Raw genomic sequence first — 23,106 nt, 5'->3', positions numbered from 1 at the left:
GGATGTTCGATATTCGGCCGAATACCGAACTTTTTGCGGCAAAAGTTCGGTATTCGGCCACCAGAACCGCCCAAAATGCACTGGGACAGGAACTGGGCTTTAAAAGCCCGTGATTGGCCCAGAAACGTCTGCAAAAGCCAATGAGGGGGCAGGAGTCTCCTAGGAACGTGATTGGAGTGACTACGGGGACCAGAGGCCAATCAGGAGTGAATACGCCCCACACTATATAAGATGGCCCCGCCTAACCCCTAGCACAGTTATCCAGAGCCTGTTGAAGAGAGTTGAAGCAGTTCTGTCTGACTCCTGCTTGCTACACTACATTTCCTACATATCGAGTGGTTCTAAAGCTCCATATAGCAGAATTGTATTTAGCTTACAGCCAGTGTAGTTAGATACAGCGATTGTGCTGGTTCTTAGAGTTAAAAAAAAAAAAAAAAAAAAAAAACTTAAGGGACAGTGTCAGTCTTCTGCTGTATGGAGCTTTCTATTTAGTGGAAAGGGATATCTAGTGTAGTTAGGGAACTTTGTACTACATTAGTTAGATTTGAAAATTTCGTTTCTGTAGGGAAAGTGTGAGGGTTCTGTTTAGTGAGCACGTGGCACAGTGCTGCTCTATCACAGCAGGTATACGTGCTTGCTAGGCAGCAAAATACAGTGACAACTTAACGCCTGTTGTTCAAAGCGTTAGGTGCACTGTACAAAAGCCTTTGCAACTGTGCGTGACACGCAACTGCTGTGCTGTATCCAGCGACAACTGTGGGTCGCATAGCAGTGTGCGTTTTTCACCGCACACAGTTGCCAACGCATCAATGACAACCTAACGCCTGTTGTTCAAAGCGTTAGGTCCACTGTGCAAAAGGCTTTGCTACTGTGCGTGAACCGCAACTGCTGTGCTGTATCCAGCGACAACTGTGGGTCGCATAGCAGTGTGCGTTTTTCACCGCACACAGTTGCCAACGCATCAGTGACAACTTAACGCCTGTTGTTCAAAGCGTTAGGTGCACTGTACAAAAGCCTTTGCAACTGTGCGTGACACGCAACTGCTGTGCTGTATCCAGCGACAACTGTGGGTCGCATAGCAGTGTGCGTTTTTCACCGCACACAGTTGCCAACGCATCAGTGACAACCTAACGCCTGTTGTTCAAAGCGTTAGGTCCACTGTGCAAAAGGCTTTGCTACTGTGCGTGAACCGCAACTGCTGTGCTGTATCCAGCGACAACTGTGGGTCGCATAGCAGTGTGCGTTTTTCACCGCACACAGTTGCCAACGCATCAGTGACAACTTAACGCCTGTTGTTCAAAGCGTTAGGTGCACTGTACAAAAGCCTTTGCAACTGTGCGTGACACGCAACTGCTGTGCTGTATCCAGCGACAACTGTGGGTCGCATAGCAGTGTGCGTTTTTCACCGCACACAGTTGCCAACGCATCATTGAGAAATATGCCTGGTAGACCAAGAAAAGGCATACGTGGCCCTGCTGCGGAAATGGGCACAGCTTCTAGGGTGTCTAGAGGCAGGGGTGGACGTGGTGGTCAGTCCTCAGCCAGGCCACCATTTGGATTGTTCTCCGGCAGTGGCCAAGCTATACGTCCACAGTATGTACAGGAGGTGGTGGACTATATGAACAAACCCTCATCATCGGCATCATCTGCAACTACAGTGACCCAGGCAGAGAAAAGTGGTCAGTCTTCTGCAGTTGTCAGAACAAATACAGATGAGTCCATGTCCACCTCATGTCCTCCCTTAGACCCAATTTCAGACATGGCAGAGGAGTCAGCTGAGCTGTTTGACCACAGTGTCGGCCATCTACTCCAGCCTGATGCTCAGTCCTTTATGGAGTCTGATGTTGGGTCTGAGTTTGAGGAGGAGGCAGAGCAAACAAGAGGGGAGAGCAGACGGCCCGCTCCATCTAAGGCCGCACCTGTTGTCTCCCAGGCCAGGCCTGATGCTCAGTCTTTGATAGAATCAGATGTTGGGTCTGAGGTTGAGGAGGAGGCAGAGCAAACAAGAGGGGAGAGCAGACGGCCTACTCCATCTAAGGCCGCACCTGTTGTCTCCCAGGCCAGGCCTGATGCTCAGTCTTTGATGGAGTCAGATGTTGGGTCTGAGGTTGAGGAGGAGGCAGAGCAAGCAAGAGGGGAGAGCAGACGGCCTACTCCATCTAAGGCCGCACCTGTTGTCTCCCGGGCCACTATACACACCTCATCTTGCTGGGCCTTTTTTGAGACATCCCATGCAGATAAAACAGTTGCGATCTGCAAGATTTGTAAGAAGGGTATAAAACGTGGCAAAAATGTCAACCACCTGGGTACAAGCTGCCTAAACAGGCATTTGACAACCCACCACTCGGCCCGTTGGCAGGAGCATTTAAAGAACCCACAAAAGGGCCAAAGATTGGTCAGTCGGCTTCCTAGTTCTCCTCGCGCTCCTCCTCATGCTCCATCTGCTCCACCTGCTCCACCTGCACATCAGTCTGTTCCTGGCCCTGCTATAGTCACTCGTCACCTGTTGGCAGCCTCCACTGGCAGGGATGATGATATAGCAGGCAGTGTCGCATCTACCTCCAGCACACCACCAGCTGTATCATCTAGACGCCAAATTTCGATTCCACACATGCTGGAACGAAAAAAAATGTATACTCCCCGCCACCCACATGCCCAGCGTCTAAACAGTAGTTTGGCTAAACTACTGGCTCTGCAACTATTACCATTTAACCTGGTAAAGTCTGCTCCCTTCCGTGACTTCGCAAAATGTGCAGTTCCACAGTGGCAGGTGCCAAGTCGGCATTACTTTTCCCGTAAGGCCCTGCCATCCCTATACCAACATGTGGAAGGCAATGTAGTGTCATCCCTGGCCAAGTCAGTCAGCCGTAAGATACACTTGACGGCTGACACTTGGTCAAGCAAACATGGGCAGGGACGGTACATTTCTGTCACTGCTCACTGGGTGACACTGCTTGCCAGTGGAAGGGATTGTAGCCAGGGCTCGGTGCTGCAGCCAGTGTTGCCCCCATGTCTGCAAACAGCTGGTGGTGTCGCTGATCCGGGTAGATCGATCACTTCTACCCCCTCCTGCTCCTCCTCCTCTACCTCCTCCATGCCCTCCTCTGCAGAATGGTCCTTTGAATATGATGAGATACCACGTAAACGTTCAAAGGGCTATTCTATGTCTCAGGCCAAAAGGTGTCACGCAGTGCTGCAGCTTGTGTGTCTAGGGGACAGGCAGCACACTGCCCCTCAGATTCTTGGGGCTCTGCAGGCACAGGCCCAGAGGTGGTTGACACCACGCCAGCTGCAGCCAGGGATGGTGGTTACTGATAATGGGTCAAACCTCCTGGCCGCCCTTCGTCAGGGAAAGTTAACCCATGTGCCATGCCTGGCGCATGTCCTGAATCTCGTGGTACAGCGGTTTTTGAACTCGTACCCGGGAATGCAGGATGTGCTAAGGATGGCAAGAAGGGTGTGCAGTCACTTCAGGCGGTCGTACAGTGCCACTGCACGTTTGGCCGAAGTGCAGCGCGAGTTTCACCTGCCGGTACACCGCCTCATCTGTGACATGCCCACCCGCTGAAACTCCACCTTGGCTATGCTGCAGCGCCTGTACACGCAGCAGAGGGCCCTCAATGAATACCTATGCGAGTACGGCACCAGCACTGGCTCTGCGCGCCTGGGCTTCTTTTCACCACGGCAGTGGCTTTTGATTAAGGATGCATGCGCTGTCCTCTCGCCATTTGAGGAGGCCACAAGGATGGTCAGCCGGGACAGCGCATGCATCAGTGACACCCTACCGGTACTGTTTTTGTTGGAGCACACTCTGCGTGGCATTATGGACAGGGCACTGGAGGCAGAGCAGCAGGAGGAAGAGGAGGACTTCCTTGCCTCTCAAGGCCCCCTTTATCCTGAGAATCCTGACCCCATTATGCCTAGCTCCCAGAGGCCCGAGCAGGATCCAGGGGTGGAAGAGGAGGAGGAGGACGATTCTGCGGGAACTTTTGCAGGGTTTGAGGAGGAGGAGGAGGAAGACATGCGGCAATCTGCAAGGCCTAGTTTGACTCCCTCGGGACACTTTGGAGTAGTACGTGGCTGGGAGGAGGAGGAGCCCGTTGAAGATAATGTCGTTATGAGTGACCCCGAGGAGTCAGCTTCTCAGGCCTTCACTAATTTGCGACGCATGGGAAACATCATGCTCCAGAGCCTGCGAAAGGACCCCAGAATCAAGGCCATTAAAGAGACTAACCACTATTGGTTGGCCACCCTACTTGACCCCCGGTACAAGTGTAAAGTCTCGGAGCTTTTCCCATCCACCCATAGAGTCCACAGGATCAAATCCCTTGAGGACAGTCTCAAGAGGAATCTGGTGAACATGTTCCCCGACTCCCGTAGGATGCAGGGGCGGGGACAACCTACCATGGATTCTACTGGTGGTCACGAGAGGAGCGTTGGAGAAGGCGTGCGGTTGACGGATGCCTTTCGGTCTTTTTTTAGTCCTCACCGCCCAGGCCTCTCAGCTGCCACATCGCATCGACACCGTCTGCATCACATGGTGGACGATTACGTGAGGGCACAAAGTGACACAGAGGGCTTTTCATGTGACGAATCCGATCCACTGGCATACTGGGTCTTAAGATTAGACCACTGGCCAGAACTGGCCCAGTATGCCATGGAGTTGTTGGCCTGCCCTGCTTCCAGTGTCCTATCGGAACGGGCATTCAGCGCAGCAGGAGGATTCGTCACAGACCATCGAACTAGACTCTCCACCGACTCAGTCGACCGTTTGACATTCATTAAGATGAATCAGTCGTGGATATCAAGCTTTGATGCACCTGATGCAGACCTTGTAGACTAGGCTATCGTTGTGATGTGGCAGTTGAGCCTCAGTTTAAGCCTGGACCATGGTGCCACCCTCAAACCCTCCTCTCATTCTCTTTACGTTCACAGAACCTCATTTTGGTTATGACAAAAACGACAATGTTTGCGCACCTGTTCCACAGGTGCACACCTTTACAATTTTTGGGCCTCCTTCAACACCAGCTCTTTGGGGTTAAGGTGGGGAGGCTATGCTAAAACAAAAACGACAATGTTTGCGCACCTGTTCCACAGGTGCACACCTTTACAATTTTTGGGCCTCCTTCAACACCAGCTCTTTGGGGTTAAGGTGGGGAGGCTATGCTAAAACAAAAACGACAATGTTTGCGCACCTGTTCCACAGGTGCACACCTTTACAATTTTTGGGCCTCCTTCAACACCAGCTCTTTGGGGTTAAGGTGGGGAGGCTATACTAAAACAAAAACGACAATGTTTGCGCACCTGTTCCACAGGTGCACACCTTTACAATTTTTGGGCCTCCTTCAACACCAGCTCTTTGGGGTTAAGGTGGGGAGGCTATGCTAAAACAAAAACGACAATGTTTGCGCACCTGTTCCACAGGTGCACACCTTTACAATTTTTGGGCCTCCTTCAACACCAGCTCTTTGGGGTTAAGGTGGGGAGGCTATGCTAAAACAAAAACTACAATGTTTGCGCACCTGTTCCACAGGTGCACACCTTTACAATTTTTGGGCCTCCTTCAACGCCAGCTCTTTGGGGTTAAGGTGGGGAGGCTATGCTAAAACAAAAACTACAATGTTTGCGCACCTGTTCCACAGGTGCACACCTTTACAATTTTTGGGCCTCCTTCAACACCAGCTCTTTGGGGTTAAGGTGGGGAGGCTATGCTAAACAAAAACTACCATGTTTGCGAACCTGTTCCACAGGTGCACACCTTTACAATTTTTGGGTCTCCTTCAAAGCCAGCTCTTTGGGGTTATGGTGGGGAGGCTCCGCCAACACCAAAACTACCATGTTTGCGCACCTGTTCCACAGGTGCACACCTTCATAATTTTTACGCCTTCTTCAACACCAGCTCTTTGGGCTTACAGTGGTATGGCTCCGCCAACACCCAAACAACAATTTTTGCGCACCTGTCACACAGATGCATATCATTGTAATTTTTTTCCTTACAAAGGCAATTATTGCTTTCATTACCAGCACTTTCATAGGGATATGGTGTCAAGGCATCGTCCGCACCACCAAATGCCCAATTTTTAAGCATCCTTTACTTCTATTCAAAGTCAAGAGACAACAGTATTCATCCAAAACATCTCTAATCTTGTTCACTCTGCACTACATTGTGGCCCCTACCCCTAACCCTCAATGTATCCGTGCATATATGTCTGTTTCTTGTGAGATTTCAAGTTAAAGTGCACCAAACACCATTTTACATGAAATAAAGTGCAATTACATACATCTTTGGACTTCTTGAAACATTTGGTAATAAAAGCCCCATTGTGGAAATACACCCGTTAATTATATGCACATTTAAAGAGACAGCACCTTTTTCCAAAAAAACCTCTAATCTTGTTCCCAGTGCACTGCATTATGTCCCCATCATACACATTGGCTGAGCCGTTGATTAGGAGCAAAAGAAAGGTGCGGTTAAGCAAAAAAGTCATTTTTGAAGGTTTGGTATGCTGTAATTCTGGTTCTGGACATGCTACAGAGCTGAAACTTCACAGGTACACCTTTTAGACCCCCCAGACACTAAATCCAAAGAAATCTCTTTTTTTTTTTTTTTTTTTAATTTTTTCAATAATTGGCTATCTATCAAAAACGACAATTTTTAAGAACTTTTTTTTGTGTGATTAATAGTCCCTGGGGCATGACCCAGAACCCTAGGCACTTTTTAGGGGCATTTATTGGGTTTTAGGGCTTAAAAATGGTGTTTTTTGATTACAGAAGTTCGGGTCCCATTGATTTCAATGGGGTTCTGAAATCCGAACCAAACTTTCGTGAAGTTCGGGTGTTCTGGTCGAACCGAACTTTTCAAAAGTTCGATCATCCCTAATCCTGTTCTGGTCCCACTGTAATGTTAAGCAAACAGAAAGGTAAGGGTTAGTGATTGAAGTTATCAATCCCCCTAGGAGGACATGTGAACACTCACCCTTCTTTTTGTAGACTAGGGGACAGACGTTTATCTTGTGATCCGGGGATGCACAGTACAAGCAGAGATTACCAGATCGTCTTCTGGCTCTTTCCATAGTTGATAGAGGTGGGCGTATGGTTCCTACCTCCATAGGAACGGGGTCAACGGCCGAAATCCGAGAAGAACTGGATAATGGCATTCCCATTTTCTCAGCCTTTCTTTCTCGTAGTCTTCTATCTATGGTGATACTGAGTTGTATCAATGCATCCAGGGTTTTTGGCAGATCCGCTCGGGCGAGCTCGTCTTTAACGGCCTCTGATAGGCCAAGCCTAAATTGGGATTTCAGAGATGCATCATTCCATTCTGAATCAAGGGTCCATCTCTTGAATTCTGCGACAAAGTCTTCTACAGGTCTCCCACCTTGTTTCAAGGATCTTAATTGAAGATCGGCAGTACTCTGCCTATCGGGATCATCATATAGGCTAGTGAGTTCTGCTAGGAACAAGGCATAGGAGTTGAGAAGCTGGTCGCTTTTCTCAAAAAGAGAGTCTGCCCAGGCCCGAGGATCGCCTGTTAGGTAAGAAATAATAGTACAAACCTTAATGTGATCAGTAAGGTAGGTACGGGGTTTTAGCAAGAAAAGTAACTCACATGCGTTTTTAAATTCGCGAAATTTTTTGCGATCGCCTGTAAATACCAAAGGAGGATTTATTTTGGGTTCAGGGGACTGAGCAGTGGTAAGTTGTGTCAGTCTAATTACCTGCTGCGACAGAGCCTGATTGTCTTCTTTTAATTCAGAAAGTGCGTGTATTAACGCAGGTACTTGCTGTTTTAATTGTGTCATCTGAGTGGTTATTTCTGCTGAATCCATTTGTGGTTCGTTCAATCTGTAACGCTCCTGCGTTTTATGTATGATGTGGATTTTCAGCTGCAGAAATATTCCACTTCAGTAGTCATGTAGAGAAACGCTGAGACACCAATCCCAACTCTCAATGACTCATCATGTGTGGATGATCTCAATTCAGCAAGTAAATACACACACTCAATAAGATGTTTCCTAGAGTGACTTATGTATATAGTAACACAGTGATGATAGGCTGAAGAGACAGGTTGGGTAGAGATGGTAGATGACAGACACTTGAAAGGAAATGTTCTTGAAAGTAATATAGTAGCAGATGGGATGCAGATAGGTTTAGCAATCATGTATGGTAGCAGATGACAGAGTAGCAGGTGGACATACAAGAGAGATCAACCCAGTGCAAGAACAGGTGGTAGTAGGCTCAAGAGCTAGCAATCTTAGATAATGCAGATGTAGTAATAGTCCTTAGTATGCAGAGCTAGATAGTGTAAGCTTTAGTATGAAAGTTATAGAGGTTTCCCCTGTGGGGTACTTATCACTAATAGCAATGTAGCAGAGGAGAGGTTCGGCAAGAGCGGATGATCCGGTAGCGGGATACAGGGATCAGCGCAGCGTGGTTCCGACAGCGAGGTATGCTTGCAAGCATGAGAGCTTCAAGACAGGTTAGCATCAAGGCACAAAGCAGTTTGAACGAACACATGTGAGTGAGAGCCGGCGATCTAAATAGCCATTAAGTCCGGCGCTCAGTGATGACAGCATCAGTCTTAAAGGTGTAAGCGCACCTTACCAAAAGAGAATGGTGGGGCGCATACACTTATGAAAGAGTAATTAGGGTACCCAAAGGTACCAGAACATTACACATGAACATCCGGATTACACATATTTTGATGAGTCCAGATTATTCTACACTCTTGTAAATATCCTTAATCTTGTTTAATAAATGACAACTTTTAATACTACACTTAGTGGCGCCTCCCCCCCTTCCTTTCTGTAAAGTGTGACACTTCAATGCCTATTCACAGGGAATAGTGAATACATGTCACAGAATTTAAAGCAGAACTTTACCTAACACAACTTGATAAAAAATATTGCTCTTTAGCAAAGAACATACATTCCATAATAATAATTACGCTACCAAAATTAGTGTGTGCTGTAAATTGCCTCCAGCATTGTCCCTGTTTCTTCTTGCTGGTGACTGCCATTTTATTGAAGCTCAGAGCCCCTGAACAGGAGTAAATCATAAAGCGGAACTACCCGATTTAATGAAACAGTTACATTCCTGGAATGTCGGGATTGCTAACTGTCACATTTGCTTGTGTCCCCAACCAAACTGTAAAACCCGCAATGGCTGATGTCATAACTGATTACATGTGCAGCACCATGGCAGTTGCAGATCAAACTGAAGCAGCTTTCTTGGCTGTAAAGGATAGGAGGGTTTAATTCTACTTTAAGGCTGTCAGCAGATCAGAGTATTTAAATTGGGTAGTGCCAAAAAATAGAGATCAGCTGAGCATGTGCAGAGCAGGGCGAGACAGTGTATTACTTTATTTTAAAAAATACAGGCATGTATTTTCAAAGTGTTACTAAACTCACAAAAGTAAAATCAGTCTGTGTATGCAGTAAAGCATGCTTGTTTAACTCACTGTGGGACCTAAGCGGTTAATCCTCTGCATTGTGTAAAAAACGGTTTGATCCTGTCTTCTCTAATCCTCCCCTTTTTCCACTGTTCCCCTTTATTCCACTGTTTCCAATCCATCTGCTGATAGTACAAAGCCTTGGGGGCACTCTGTACATGCTCAGTTTGGTGTGTATTGGTAGAGAGTTTTTTTTTTTTTTGAGAGGGTGCATGTGATCAGCACATGGCCAATAAGTACTGTCCAGACAGAGGTCTAGGGGTCCTGCAGCCCCATAGGACAGTCAGTAGTAGTAGTAGTAGAATAAAAACACTTTCTACAAGCTTTAACCAGACACTGATAGAAGTCAAAAGACTGCTATATACTGCTGATGAGAAAAGGTATTTAGCAGTTTATATTTACTAGAATAATTGCATTTCCATGTTCTGTATACTGTAGGAGACCAGATATAGTGAATGCAGGGTCCTGGGTTTAGTAACACTTTAATGTTTTACTTCGTTATATTTGCAAAAGAGGCTAGACTGAAGTGATCTAGCAGGACTTCATTTTCTGACTAACTTTCCACTTTAAGGAAGTAAACGTGTAGGGATCTTTACAATTTACTTTTAAAGAGCATTTAGATTAACTGCTTCAGTACTGGGCAATGCTGTACCCAAATTACATTTTTATCATTTTTTTTTAGACAGATAGAACTTTCTTTTGGTGGTATTATTAAACCACTGTGTTTTTTTTTTTTTTGCTAAAAAAAATGTAAAAAGACCAAAAATTTTGAAAAAAAAAAAGTTTTTCATAGTTTCTGTAAGACAATTTTGTAAACAAGTAATGTTTCTCTTTTATTGATGTGAACTGATGAGGCAACACTGATGGGCTTTGCTAGGTGGCACTGATGGGCACTGATGAGACAGCACTGAAGGGCAATGATGAGGAGGCACTAATAGGCAGCACTAATGGGCACTAATATGCAGCACTGATATGCAGCACTGATATGCAGCACTGATGAGCACTGATAGGCAGCACTGATAGGTGGCACTGATGGGCAATGACAGGCGGCACAAATAGGCAGCACTGCTAGGCACCTATTGGCAGCACTGATGGATACTGATTGGTGGCACTGATGGGCTGCACTGATGGGCACTGGTGAGTGGCACTGATGAGCAGGCACTGATGGGCACTGAAAGGAAGCACTGACTGGCTTCACTGATGGGCACTGATTGGCATCACTGATGGGCACTAATTGGCATCCCTGATGGGCACTGACTGACATCACTTCTGGGCACTGACTGGCATTACTGCCGGCACTGTTGGGGCTGCACTAGTCATCAGGGCATTAATGATCAGTGCCTTGATAATCTGTACAGATCTCCCCTGTAAGAAAATGCAGCTGATCAGCTCCCCTCCCACGCTGTCAGTGTGAGGAGAGGAAAGCTGATAACTGGCATTTCCTTGTTTACATGTGATCACCTGTGATTGGACACAGCTGATCACATGGGTAAAGAGCCTCGTCATTGACTCTTTACTGAGATCATTGATGCACCATGTCCTAGGAACACAGTGCACCGCCAATCGCTGCGCTGCGCACCCCTGTGGGCACGCATGTGTGGCCAAACTGGAGAGATGTCATATGATGTTGTCCCAGAATGAGAGAACCACCTGCTGGGAGGGGGATAATAACAGTGGACTAGAAAGCATTGAAATACAATCTAGAAATAAATATATGATTTACATTTTGACCATAGATACAGTATAAATACCCAACTATGTTCTAGAAAAAATTGCCTTTTTTAAATTTCTCTCAGATATAACTGTCTACTCAAAGACATACAAGAACATGGGGCTAACTCAGCCTGTTGGGCTTCACCTATACCTATTTTATGAGTGGACAGGCCCAATACCAGGGATCTTCAAACTAGGGCCCTCCAGCTGTTGCGGGACTACTTGTCCCATGAAGCATTGTAAAACTTTGACATTCACAGACATGACTAGGTATGATGGGAATTGTAGTTCCTGAACAACTGGAGGGCCATAATTTGAAGACCCCTGCCGTATACAGTCAAAATGAGTTTTACACAAGTTCCTCAAACTGTCTGTTGTACATACCTATGTATGACTCTAGAATAGAAACTAGCATACCTGTAAACTTCATTCATTAGTTGATGCTACTTTATGGGTCATGGTTTACATTTTACATACTTTGTGTCACAAGGCCAACTGGAAGACCAGAAATGGTCATCACACCAGAACTGATTATTCCTCAAAAATATCTACTACAATATCAAGAAAATGTTAAGTATGTACACTCACTAACCTACTGTTGCCATTATTCACAAATACATTTACACCTTACAAAGCAAAGGTAGTTAAATTCAGTCTCTGCCATAAACAGGCCTAACGTCCTGAAACATGGAAGAGTTACAGCAGAAAAAGACCAAATGGCCCATCGAGTCTGCCCCCTCTTTTTTTTTTTTGCTCCTTTGTTATTGTTTTTTATTTGTTTTGGCTTTTTTTTTTTTTTTTTACCTTTTTGTCTTTGTAAGCATGTTTTAAATTTACTTACTGTTGACTGACTAACTGCCTCTGCCGGATGTCTGTTAACCACTTAAGGACCAGAAGGTTTTACACCCTTAATGACCAGGCCATTTTTTGCAATACGGCACTGTGTTACTTTAACTGACAATTGTGTGGTCGTGTGAAACTGATCACCTCTGCTGTTTTTATTTTTTGTGCTATAAACAAAAAAAGAGCGACAATTCTGGAAAAAAAAAAAAAAAACAATATTTTTTACTTTCTGCTGTAAAACATTCCCAATAACAAAAATGTAAAAATCTACATTTTTTCATCAATTTAGGGCAATATGTATTCTGCCACATATTTTTGGTAAAAAAAAATCCCAATAAGTGTATATCGATTGGTTTGCGCAAAAGTAATGGCATCTACAAACTAGGGGATAGATTTATGTCATTTTTATTTATTTATTTTTTACTAGTATTGGCGGCATACAGCGATTTTTAGCGGGACTATGACATTGTGGCAGACAGATCGGACACCTAACTGATACTTTTGACACTTTTGAGGGGACCAGTGCCATTGCTACAGTAATCAGTGCTAAAAATATGCACTGTTACTGTAATAATGACACCAGAAGCGATCAAAGAGTTAAGTGTGCTCATAGGGAGTGCTTTCTAACTGTATGGGGGTTGTACTCACTGGATGAACACAGAGACCTGTGTTCCTAAATAGGAGGAACACAGGATCCTTATGTTCATCTCTGACAGAACAGGAGTTTGCCTTGTTTACATAGGCAGACTGCAGTTCTGTCTCCATGGGGGGGGGGGGGATCGTGGGTAACCCGCTGATTGGCTCCTCCTCTGGCCAATCAGCGCGTGTGTGTGCCTCTGGCGACGTGTGCGTTCCCCCACATTTTTCAATAAAATATTACTTTCTAAAGTTACTTTTGAATTTTCCTCCTGCTAATTTGAGGCCATGTCCCCATGTTCTTGATCTTTCCTTCGTATTAAAAATACTGCTCTCACACCACTTATGTATTAAAAGGTTTCAATCATGTCCTCCTTTCCTTTCTTTCCTTTAGACTAGGGGTTCTCAACCTTATTGAGGCCAAGGCCAGATAAACTCTTATAAAACCTTCTATGCCCCAACAGAAAAAAAAATAAAAGTTTATAGTCACAAAATGAAAGTATGGGGATACAAAATATGTATTGAAGTACTGGATGGGGTTGGATGTCACTGTGAGGAGATTGGGGTTCTGGAGGAGGTTTGCAGCAGACTTGGTTGTCTTGCAGGGAATGAGGTTCCTGAATGCAATGTTTTTGGCCTACTTTTGTCAGTTTTTTGTTACTACTCTGTCAGCTACACTTTTTGCTTCCTTAAACGTTTCTTTATGTTATCCCTTTTACTATCCTGCTTATCTCTGTAGTGAACCATAATTCATTTCTCTTCTGTTTACTCTTACTAATTTGACTGACATATAAACGAGTTTCCTCTATGATGGTAGACAGAGGCGTAACTAGAACCTTCAGGGCCCCGATGCAAGAAACCATAAAGGGCCCCCCAGACCCCTGGCCGGGGCCCTTCCCTTCAAGCCCGGGCTCTTCCCACTAATCCTGGGGCTCTTTACTCTCGTTGCATGGCCTTTTATTATGGTCCCGCAGCAGGATCCTTTCACAAGTTCTGCAGTGGGCCCCCTTCCTGCAATCTTGGGGCCTCCCCACAGTGGTGCAATGCCAGGGCCCGGTCGCAAGTGTGACCTTTGAGATCTTGGAAGTTCACACACTGGTTTGCTACCGGGCCCCCTGGAGCATGGGGCCCGGTAGCAATTGCAACCCCTGCAACCCCTGTAGTTACGCCCCTGATGGTAGACTTTAAGTGCCCACTGATTATTGGCCCCTGTAGAGTGACTTCAATGTTCAATTCATTTTTAAGAAATTCACTCATTCCAGCAAAATTTGTCTTTTTGAACTGAAAATTATAATTTTTTTGTATGTGAATTTTCAGTGTTTTTTCTAATATCAAACCAAAGACAAGGTCTCCCACTTTATCATCAAATAATTGGTTCCTATTTGTCAGCACCAGGTCTACAATATGATCTCCTCAGTTTTTTTTTTACTAAATATTTTAGAGAAACCCCATTCCTTGCTCCAGCTTGTAAGCACAGTTTAAAAACTCAAGTTAGGATTTGACATGTTGAAGACACATAATTAAAACCCCCTCCCTTTATTGTCACATACTGCTATAATCCTTTCAACCTGACACTGCCCATAATAAAATAAATTACAATTGCATATGGCACTAAATGAGACACATCCCAATCATAGATTTATTATTATGCAATATATTACAATGAAATTACTGTGTGATATTAAAAAAAAGTGATAATTAAACGTCATAGAGGTTGATTTAAACAAATTAGCTCTTAACTTTGCAAGGGGGTTTTCATTTTTGAAGAACATGTTCCCCTAGGTGTGTGAATATAATGAAAAGAATGCAAAGAATACCCAATCATGTGCAATTAAAATTAAACAAAGTAAAAACAGTGTTTTAGCTTGCTCATGGTTTGATGATGGGAGCAGAGCTTTCTCACACTCACTAAACCAAAAATTATTTAGAAAAATGAACAGCCTATTTGCCTTTAGTAAATCAACCCCATAGATTTATACATAAAATATGACTGCTTTGCTATTATGTAATTTTTTTAAAAAGTCATTAATCACTTACGGATCAGTATTTCTTAAAACGGCGGGCTTAAACATAAAAGTGGTTCCAGCGGTGGATTTGTCACAGGATCCCTTTTATGGGCAGCGGAAGGGGTGCCCCCCCCCCCCCCATCACTTCCTGTTCATTTTCCCCGCTTACCAGAGCCGTCGGTAGCGGGGAAAACAATCTGGCCCGAAACAATCCAACCTGATGGAGTCCTAGGCAGGAAGTCGAGTGAGGGCAAGATGGCCCCCCACTCTACTCCATGGCCTTGGAGGACCAGAGCGACGTTATACGTCACTTCCTCCCAACAACCATAAAATGGCCCATTTTTTTTCTTGCAGAAAAAAATGACTTTTTTTTTTGGGGAGGGGGGTTAAGTGTAAATGTGAGATATGAGGTATTTTTGACCCCAGATCTCACATTAAAGAGGACCTGTCGTGCTATTTCTATTACAAGGGATGTTTACATTCCTTGTAATTGGAATAAACGTGATCAATATTTTTATTTTTTTTTAACCACTTCAATACCGAGTCATAGTAATATGACGTCGGCATCATGGCTTTAGCGATCCGGGCCGCCGTCATATGACGTCGGCCCGTTCTAGCTGCCAGTGCGCGCCCCCGGCGGCGCGCAGCGGCGCGATCAGGGATGAGACTAGTCCCTCGGACATAGCCCATCCCTGATCAAGGTAAACAGCCAATAGAAATTGGCTGTTTACCACGTGATCGGCTGTGTCAATCACAGCCGATCACATGAGCGGCTCAAGCACAAGCAGCTCGTTCTCTCTGCAATGCGCGCCCCCGGGGGCACGCAGAGCAGCGATCGGGGACGAGTCTCGTCCCTTGGACAGAGCCAATCCCCGATCTTGGTAAAGAGCCAATGAAATTGTCTCTTTACCACGTGACCGGCTGTGTCCAATCACAGCCGGTCACAAATGTCAACAAACATGAGGGTAACTCACTGTTACCAGGCTCTTCTCCTCACACACCGATCCAGTGTGAGGAGATCAGCAAACAGTGAGTTACCAGTGAGAGTATTGTCACTATTACTGTGCCCTGATTGCCCCCATCAAATAAAGAAGACCTGTCACCAGATTATTGTCACCTGCCCATCTGAGTACCTGTCACCTGCCCATCTGAGTACCTGTCACCTTCCCATCAGCGTACCCGAGTACCTTTTCCCTGCCCATCAGGGTACCCGAGTACCTGTCACCTACCCATCAGGGTACCCGAGTACCTGTCACCTACCCATCAGCATACCCGAGTACCTTCCACCTACCCATCAGAGTACCCGAGTACCTTCCAACTGCTCATCAGAGTACCTGACGCCTGAAGTACCCGAGTACTTGCCGCCTGCTCATCAGTACCACTCAGTACCCATCAGTACTCATCAGTACCTATCAGTATCAGTACTGATCATCAGTACCCATCAGTAACGCCTATCAGAATCAGTACTACTCATCAGTACCCATCAGTACCTATCACCTGCCTGTCACCTGCCCATCAGAGTACCCGAGTACCTGTCACCTGCCTATTGGAGTACCCGAGTACCTGCCACCTGCTCATCAGTACCTGTCACCTGCCTGTCACCTGCCCAGCAAAGTACCCGATTACCTGTCACCCTTCATACAGCCACCATGTCAAAGTCCAAAAGGGTTTTCACTGCCGAAGAGGCCTGTCAAATAATATCCATGATGAGTGAGAGCAGCGGGGAGCTCTCACCTTCCGACGCTGAAACAATTTCTGAATCCGGTTCAGAATTTGAGCCCTTTAAAGGCCTTACATCCGGCACTGAATCGGAGGAGGAAGAAGTTCGGCCTAAAAGACGCCGCACTGAAAATCAGGCAGACACCAGCAGCGCCAATGGCCAATCGGCAAACGCCAACGGCGCTGGACCCCAGGAGGAAATGCCCAGTACAAGCACTGGGATTTCACACCAGCCCCAAAGAAGAAGAGCCCAAATGCAGCTTCCGGATGCCTTGGCAAACCCATTGTGGCTGCCTTCTAGCTCTGGGTCAGCTACAATCCCCCCTTCACAGCACAGCCAGGTTTGCAGGTCAACACCGAAAATTTTATTCTGATTGATTTTTTTAATTTATTTTTCCCTTTGGAGTTCCTTCAAAACATCGTGGACCAAACAAATCTTTTTGCCCAACAGTTTATCGAGAACAACCCCACCTCATATCATTCCCGTCCCTTTGAATGGAGACCCCTAACAGTAGAAGAGTTCAAAGTGTTTTTGGGCCTTACAATCAATATGGGGGTTACAAAAAAAAATGAGCTGCATTCTTATTGGTCCACCAAACCCATCCACCACATGCCAATTTATTCATCAGTCATGCCCAGGTCCCGCTATGATGCTATAATGCGCTTCCTGCATTTCAACGATAATTCCCAGTGCCCTCCCCGAGATGATCCCAATTACGATAAACTCTACAAAATTCGCCCCCTAATTGATTACTTTTCTGGACGGTTCCCCGAAGTCTATGTCCCTGACCAAAAGATCGCTGTGGACGAATCACTGATCCACTTCACAGGCCGGCTGGCATTTAAGCAGTATATTCCCAGCAAGAGGGCTAGGTACGGCTTAAAACTAAACAAGCTCTGCGAAAGCAAAACGGGATATGTGTACGCCTTTCGCGTGTATGAAGCCAGAGACTCCGAGCTCCAGCCCCCTGAGTGCCCAACGTACATGGGAGTAAGTGGGAAGATTGTCTGGGACCTAGCCTTCCCATTGCTGCAAAAGGGGTACCATATTTATATGGACAACTATTATACCAGTTTGCTCCTTTTCCGCCACCTGTACCTGAAGAAAACCTTGGCCTGCGGTACAGTAAGAAAAACCGGAAGGGCTTCCCGCAGAGTCTTATCACCACTCAATTACGAATTGGGGAATCCACAAGCCTTAGGAACGAGGAGGTAATGGCTTTGAAGTGGAGGGATAGTAAGGACGTTTACCTCATGTCCACCATCCACGATGACACCTCAGTGGAAATTCGAAGACGACGCGGTTCCGTTCAAAAGCCTGCTTGTATCCACGAGTACAATAAGTACATGAGGGGGTGGATTTAAACGATCAAATGCTGCAGCCCTATCTCCCGACACGAAAGACCCTCTTTTGGTACAAAAAGGTTGCAATGTACTTTTACCATTTGGCCATGTACAACGCCTTTGTCACCTATAAAAAGTCCACAACAACACCAATCCCCTTCCTCCAGTTTATTGAAGACATTGCCACTGCCCTCATTTACCAGCAAGGATCCCCCCCAGAAATCATTCGTTCGGATTGTGTCAGCAGACTTCATGAGCGCCATTTCCCTTTCCATATCCCACCATCAGAAACCGGAAGAAGACGCCAAAAAAGGTGTTGGGTGTGTGGCAAAAGAGGAATTAGGAAAGACACCAGTTTCCATTGTACCGATTGTCCCTCCCAACCTGGCCTTTGCATTGGAGAATGCTTCAAAATATATCACACTGCCCTAAACTTTTAGCCCATATTTCACTGCTGAATATTTTCCTGCTGCCTCAACCAACCATATCACTGCCTTCCTTGTGAACCGACCCTGGCCTGTATATCGACTATGTCTCTGCCTGCCGTCTGCATTGTTTATCCGCCATGTTTCTGCCTTTCAAGTAAACTGACCCTGGACTGTTTATCGAAGATGCCTCTGCCTGCCGTCTGCATTGTTTATCCGCCATGTTTCTGCCTTTCAAGTGAACTGACCCTGGACTGTTTATCAATTTTGCCTTAGCCTACCGTCTATTTCTGCCTTTTACCTGCACTGACCTCGGCCTGTTACGACCATGTTTTTTGCCTGCCACTTAGACTGATCCTTCGCCCTGCTACTGTAGTAGTGGGATTCAAAATGACGCAGGGGTCTCACTTTTGTGAGGGGCTTCAGAATATAGTGTTCTGATATGAGAAAAACAGTTTTTGGATTTCTCTGGGTTTGTAAACTCAGAACAGGGTCTGGAGTCCGGATCGCTTCAAAGCGATTTGGGTGGGAGAAGCCTCTACCCCTGTCCCCATTCTTTCCCGACCGAGGCCCTAAGCTTGATGGTCCTGCCTGCTGCCTGGACCAATACTTTGGCTGTGCTGATCATATCCCTGCCTGCACTGACCCAGGACTTTTTATGGAACATGTGCCTGTTGCCTGGACCAATACTTGGGCTGTACTGACCATATCTCTGCCTGCTGCCTGTACTAATTATGGACAGTATTCCTGCCTGCTGCACGGACAATCCTTTTTCTGCTGCTGACCTGCCTGCTACCTGGACCAATGCTTTGGCTGTGCTGACAATATCTGTGCTTGCTGCCTGTACTGACTATGGACAGTATTCCTGCCTGCTGCCTGGACAATCCTTTCACTGTCGCTGTCTACGTTCCGCCTGCTGCCTGAACCACTGCACTGCTAAAACCACAGGTATTTTTTTGTTTATCCTTTGCTCAGCAGAATGTATTTTGGTATGTATTATGCTATGTGTTAGGGGCCTTCAGCAATGTGATAGGTTGTCAGGAATTTATGTGTGTGATTTATGTCCCTAGCCACTTGCCAACCGGCCAATGTATATATACGTTCTCGGTTTAAACCTAAAAACCGGTGTTATGGCAGCAGATAGCTGCCATAACCCTGGTATTTTTTTAAACGGTGGACAGTTGGCTTTCCGATAAGGGTGGTCCCAGCGGCGGATTTGCCACGGGATCACCCTTCCGGGATGGCGGAAGAGGTGACCCCCCCCCCTCCTGCCGCGTCCCGGTCCTTTTCCCAGCTGACCGGACCCGCCGGCATCGGGGAAAACGATCCGGTCCCGGATCCTCATGGACAGGATGTTGAGTGAGGGCAAGCTTGCCCTCACTCGACTCTATGGTCTTGGAGGACCGGAGCTACGGCAAACGTTGTTGCCTAGCAACCAGTTTAAAGGTCCCTTTTTTTTTTTTCATTTTATTTTTATTTTATTTTTTTTTCTATCTTTTAGTGTACTTGTGAGATCTGAGGACTTTTTGATCCCAGATCTTACAAAAAAGAGGTCCTGTCGTGCCTATTTCTATTACAAGAAATGTTTACATTCCTTGTAATAGAAATAAAAATGATATTTTACAAAACGGTGTAAAAATAAAAAATAATAAATAAAATAAATAGTAAAAAAAAAAAAAAAAAAATTAAAGCACCCTGTCCCCGTTAGCTCGTGCGCAGAAGTGGATGCATACGGAAACCCCGCCCACATATGTAAACGGTGTTCAAACCACACATGTGAGGTATCGCCGCGATCGTTAGAGCAAGAGCAATAATTTGAGCCCTAGACCTCCTCTGTAACTCTAAGATGGCAACCTGTAGAAATTTTTAAAATGTCGCCTATGGGGATTTTTAAGTACCAAAGTTTATCGCCATTCCGTGAGCGTGCCCAATTTTGAAGCATGACATGTTGGGTATCTATTTACTCGGCATAACATTATCTTTCACATTATGGAAAAAAATTGGGCTAACTTTACTGGTTTTTTTATTTTTTAATTAAAAAAAGTGATTTTTTTTTAAAAAATTGCGTTTGGAAGACCGCTGCGCAAATACGGTGTGATAAAAAATATTGCAATAATCTCTATTTTATTCTCTAGGGTCTCTGCTAAAAAAAATATATAATGTTTGGGGGTTCTAAGTAGTTTTCTAGTAAAAACAACTGACTTTAGCTTGTAAACACCAAATGTCAAAAATAGGCCTAGGCAAGTGGCTAGGATGCATGATAGTGCTCCTTGGATGTTGGGTCCCTCTATATGGCTAGGCTGTGAAAAAGTCTCACACATGTGGTATTGCCATACTCAGGAGGAGTAGCAGAATGTATTTTGGGGTGTAATTTTTGCTATTTACATGCTATGTGTTAGAAATATCCTATAAATTGACAACTTTGTGTAAAAAAAAAAGGTTTTCATTTTTTACCCACATTTTCCAAAATCTTGTGGAAAAAAATGACACGTTCAAAAGACCCATAATGCCTCATAGAATATACATTGGAGTGTTTGCTTTCCAAAATGGGGTCATTTTGTGGACTTTTCCATTGTATTGGTGCTCTAGGGCCTTGAAAAGTGTGATAGGTAGTAAGAAAGTTTTATGTGTATTTATGCTCCTAGAATGCCTGAAGGTGCTTCTTGGACGTGGAGTCTCTTTTTGTGGCCAGGCTGTGTTAAAGTCTCACACATGTGGTATCGCCATACTCGGAAGGAGTAGCAGAATGTATTTTTGGGTGTAATTTTTGCTGTGTACATGCTATGTGTTAGAAATAGCTTATAAATTGACAACTTTGTGGGAAAAAAAAGAAAAAAAATGTTTTCTTCATATTCCCAAGAATTGTGGGAAAAAATTACAACTTCAAAAAACCCACCATGCCTCTTACTAAATACCTTAGACTGTCTACTTTACAAAAATGGGGTCATTTGGGTGGTATTTGTACTGTCCTGACATTTCAGGGCCTCAAGAAAGGAGATAGGCAGTCAGTACACCTGGTGTGATTAATTTTCAGTAATTGGTACCATAGCTTCTAGACTCAATAACTTTCACACAGACTAAATAATATACACTAATTTGGGTTAATTTTACCAGAGACATGTAGCAGTATATATTTTGGCCCAAGTGTATGAAGAAAAATTAATTTTTTGCAAAATTTTATAATTGAAACTAAAAAAAAGTGTTTTTTTTTCAAAATTTTTGCTTTTTTTTTTGCTTATATCACGAAAAAAAAAAAAAACCCAGTTGTGATCAAATACCACCAAAAGAAAGCTCTATTTGTGTCAAAAAAATGATAAAAATTTTGTTTGGTTACAGTGTAGCATGACTGAGCAATTGTCATTCAAATTGTGAGAGTGCTGAAAGCTGAAAATTGGTCTGGGCAGGAAGGGGGGTCTAACTGCTCTGTATGGAAGCGGTTAAAGGGACAGTGTAAAAATGGGAAAATAAAAGGTAAAATAAATATGAACAAAAAAGTAAAAACTTTAAAGTGCTCCGTCCCTCCGAGCTTGCGTGCAGAAGCGAACGCATACATAAGTCGCCCCTACATATGTAAACGGTGTTTAAACCACACATGTGAGGCATCGCAATGATCATTAGACATGAGAAATAATTCTAGCCCTAGACCTCCTCTGTAACTCTTAACTGGTAACCTGTAGAAATGTTTAAACATTGCCTATGGAGATTTTTAGGTACCAATGTTTGTCGCCATTCCATTTGAAGCATGACATGTTAGGTATCAACTTACTGTACTCAGCCTAACATTCTCTTTCACATTATAGAACACAATTACGCTAAATGTACTGTTTTATTATTTTTTAATTTAAAAAAAGTGTATTTTTTCCAAACAAATTGCGTTTGTAAGACCGCTGCGCAAATACGGTGTGACATAAAGTATTGCAATGATCTCCATTTTATTCTCTAGCGTCTCTGCAAAAAAAATATATATAATGTTTTGGGGTTCTAAGTAATTTTCTATAAAAAAATACTGATTTTAACTTGTTAACAACACGTGTCAGATAAAGGCCTGGTCCTTAAGTGGTTAAACTTCCTTCCTAAAAGTATATGGAAACCCTTGTAAAACAACCCGTTCAGTTTAAAATAGAAATGAAATAAATATATATATAAAAAAAACATTAAAAATACCCTTGTTCCCCCTTTTTTTATAGGTGATCATATACCCTGGGTTCTCAGCTGCATAGGGGCTTGGGGAGGATAATTAGAAACACACTGATCTTCCCATTGAATGGCTGTGCAAGGTGGGTGTGTCATGCTGTGCTCTCATGCCTAGTGGGATCAGCTTTTAATAGGTAAGCAGAGGGACTGTCAGGAACACCAGGGATTTCACACAAAGGAAGCAATACAAAGAGAACAGGAGACTTCTTCACACGAGTACATGTTACAGGAGGTACTTATCAGGAATATGAAATCTTGGGTCTTTATATTCTTTAGGAAAAGTGAAAATATCTTACTGTTATTTCAATGCTTTCGCCATTACAACCTTCCATTTGTTTCCATGTAATAGATGCAGGATAGTCTTTCATTGGCTCACATGCTTCAATTAGGATAACCCTAACATTCTTTTGTACAATGCCAGAATTTCGTGCAACAGTAATTGCTGTTTGAAGATTATCACCTATGGCAGAAATATGATGTTATTTGGCATTAGAACATGTTATTATATTTCAAATAAAACTGGTCATACACAGTTAATCAGTGGAAAGAGCAAAAATTAAATAAATAATTTATCATAAAGCAACCATTCACTTTTCAGGATGCTAAGGTTAGATCAATAACAAAGATGGTTCATTGTAGGCTCCTCACTGATATAAGGTGAAAATCCAGAAAATTCACTAGTCTCACTACGGTGTACGTTTAGTAAACTGAGATAAACCGAGATCTGGATGATCACGGCTTGTCTCAGAGCATTGCCGGTTTAAATTGCTGAGAA

At 44.4% G+C, this 23,106-nt stretch overlaps 1 pseudogene across 1 annotated transcript in view; it reads right to left on the bottom strand.

The window, feature by feature from the left end:
* The window catches only part of LOC309551108 (putative cation-transporting ATPase 13A4), a 143,829-nt pseudogene that overhangs the window by 28,109 nt on the left and 92,614 nt on the right, over positions 1-23,106 (bottom strand). The window contains exon 19 of the transcript XR_014226181.1: positions 22,628-22,791. The product of XR_014226181.1 is annotated as a putative cation-transporting ATPase 13A4 (transcript). The remainder of the gene's footprint in view (positions 1-22,627; positions 22,792-23,106) is intronic.

This window comes from Pelophylax lessonae (genome assembly GCF_965119305.1).
Source record: "Pelophylax lessonae genome assembly, chromosome: 3".
Classification (NCBI taxonomy): domain Eukaryota; kingdom Metazoa; phylum Chordata; class Amphibia; order Anura; family Ranidae; genus Pelophylax; species Pelophylax lessonae.
This window is presented reverse-complemented; position numbering and strand designations above follow the sequence as displayed.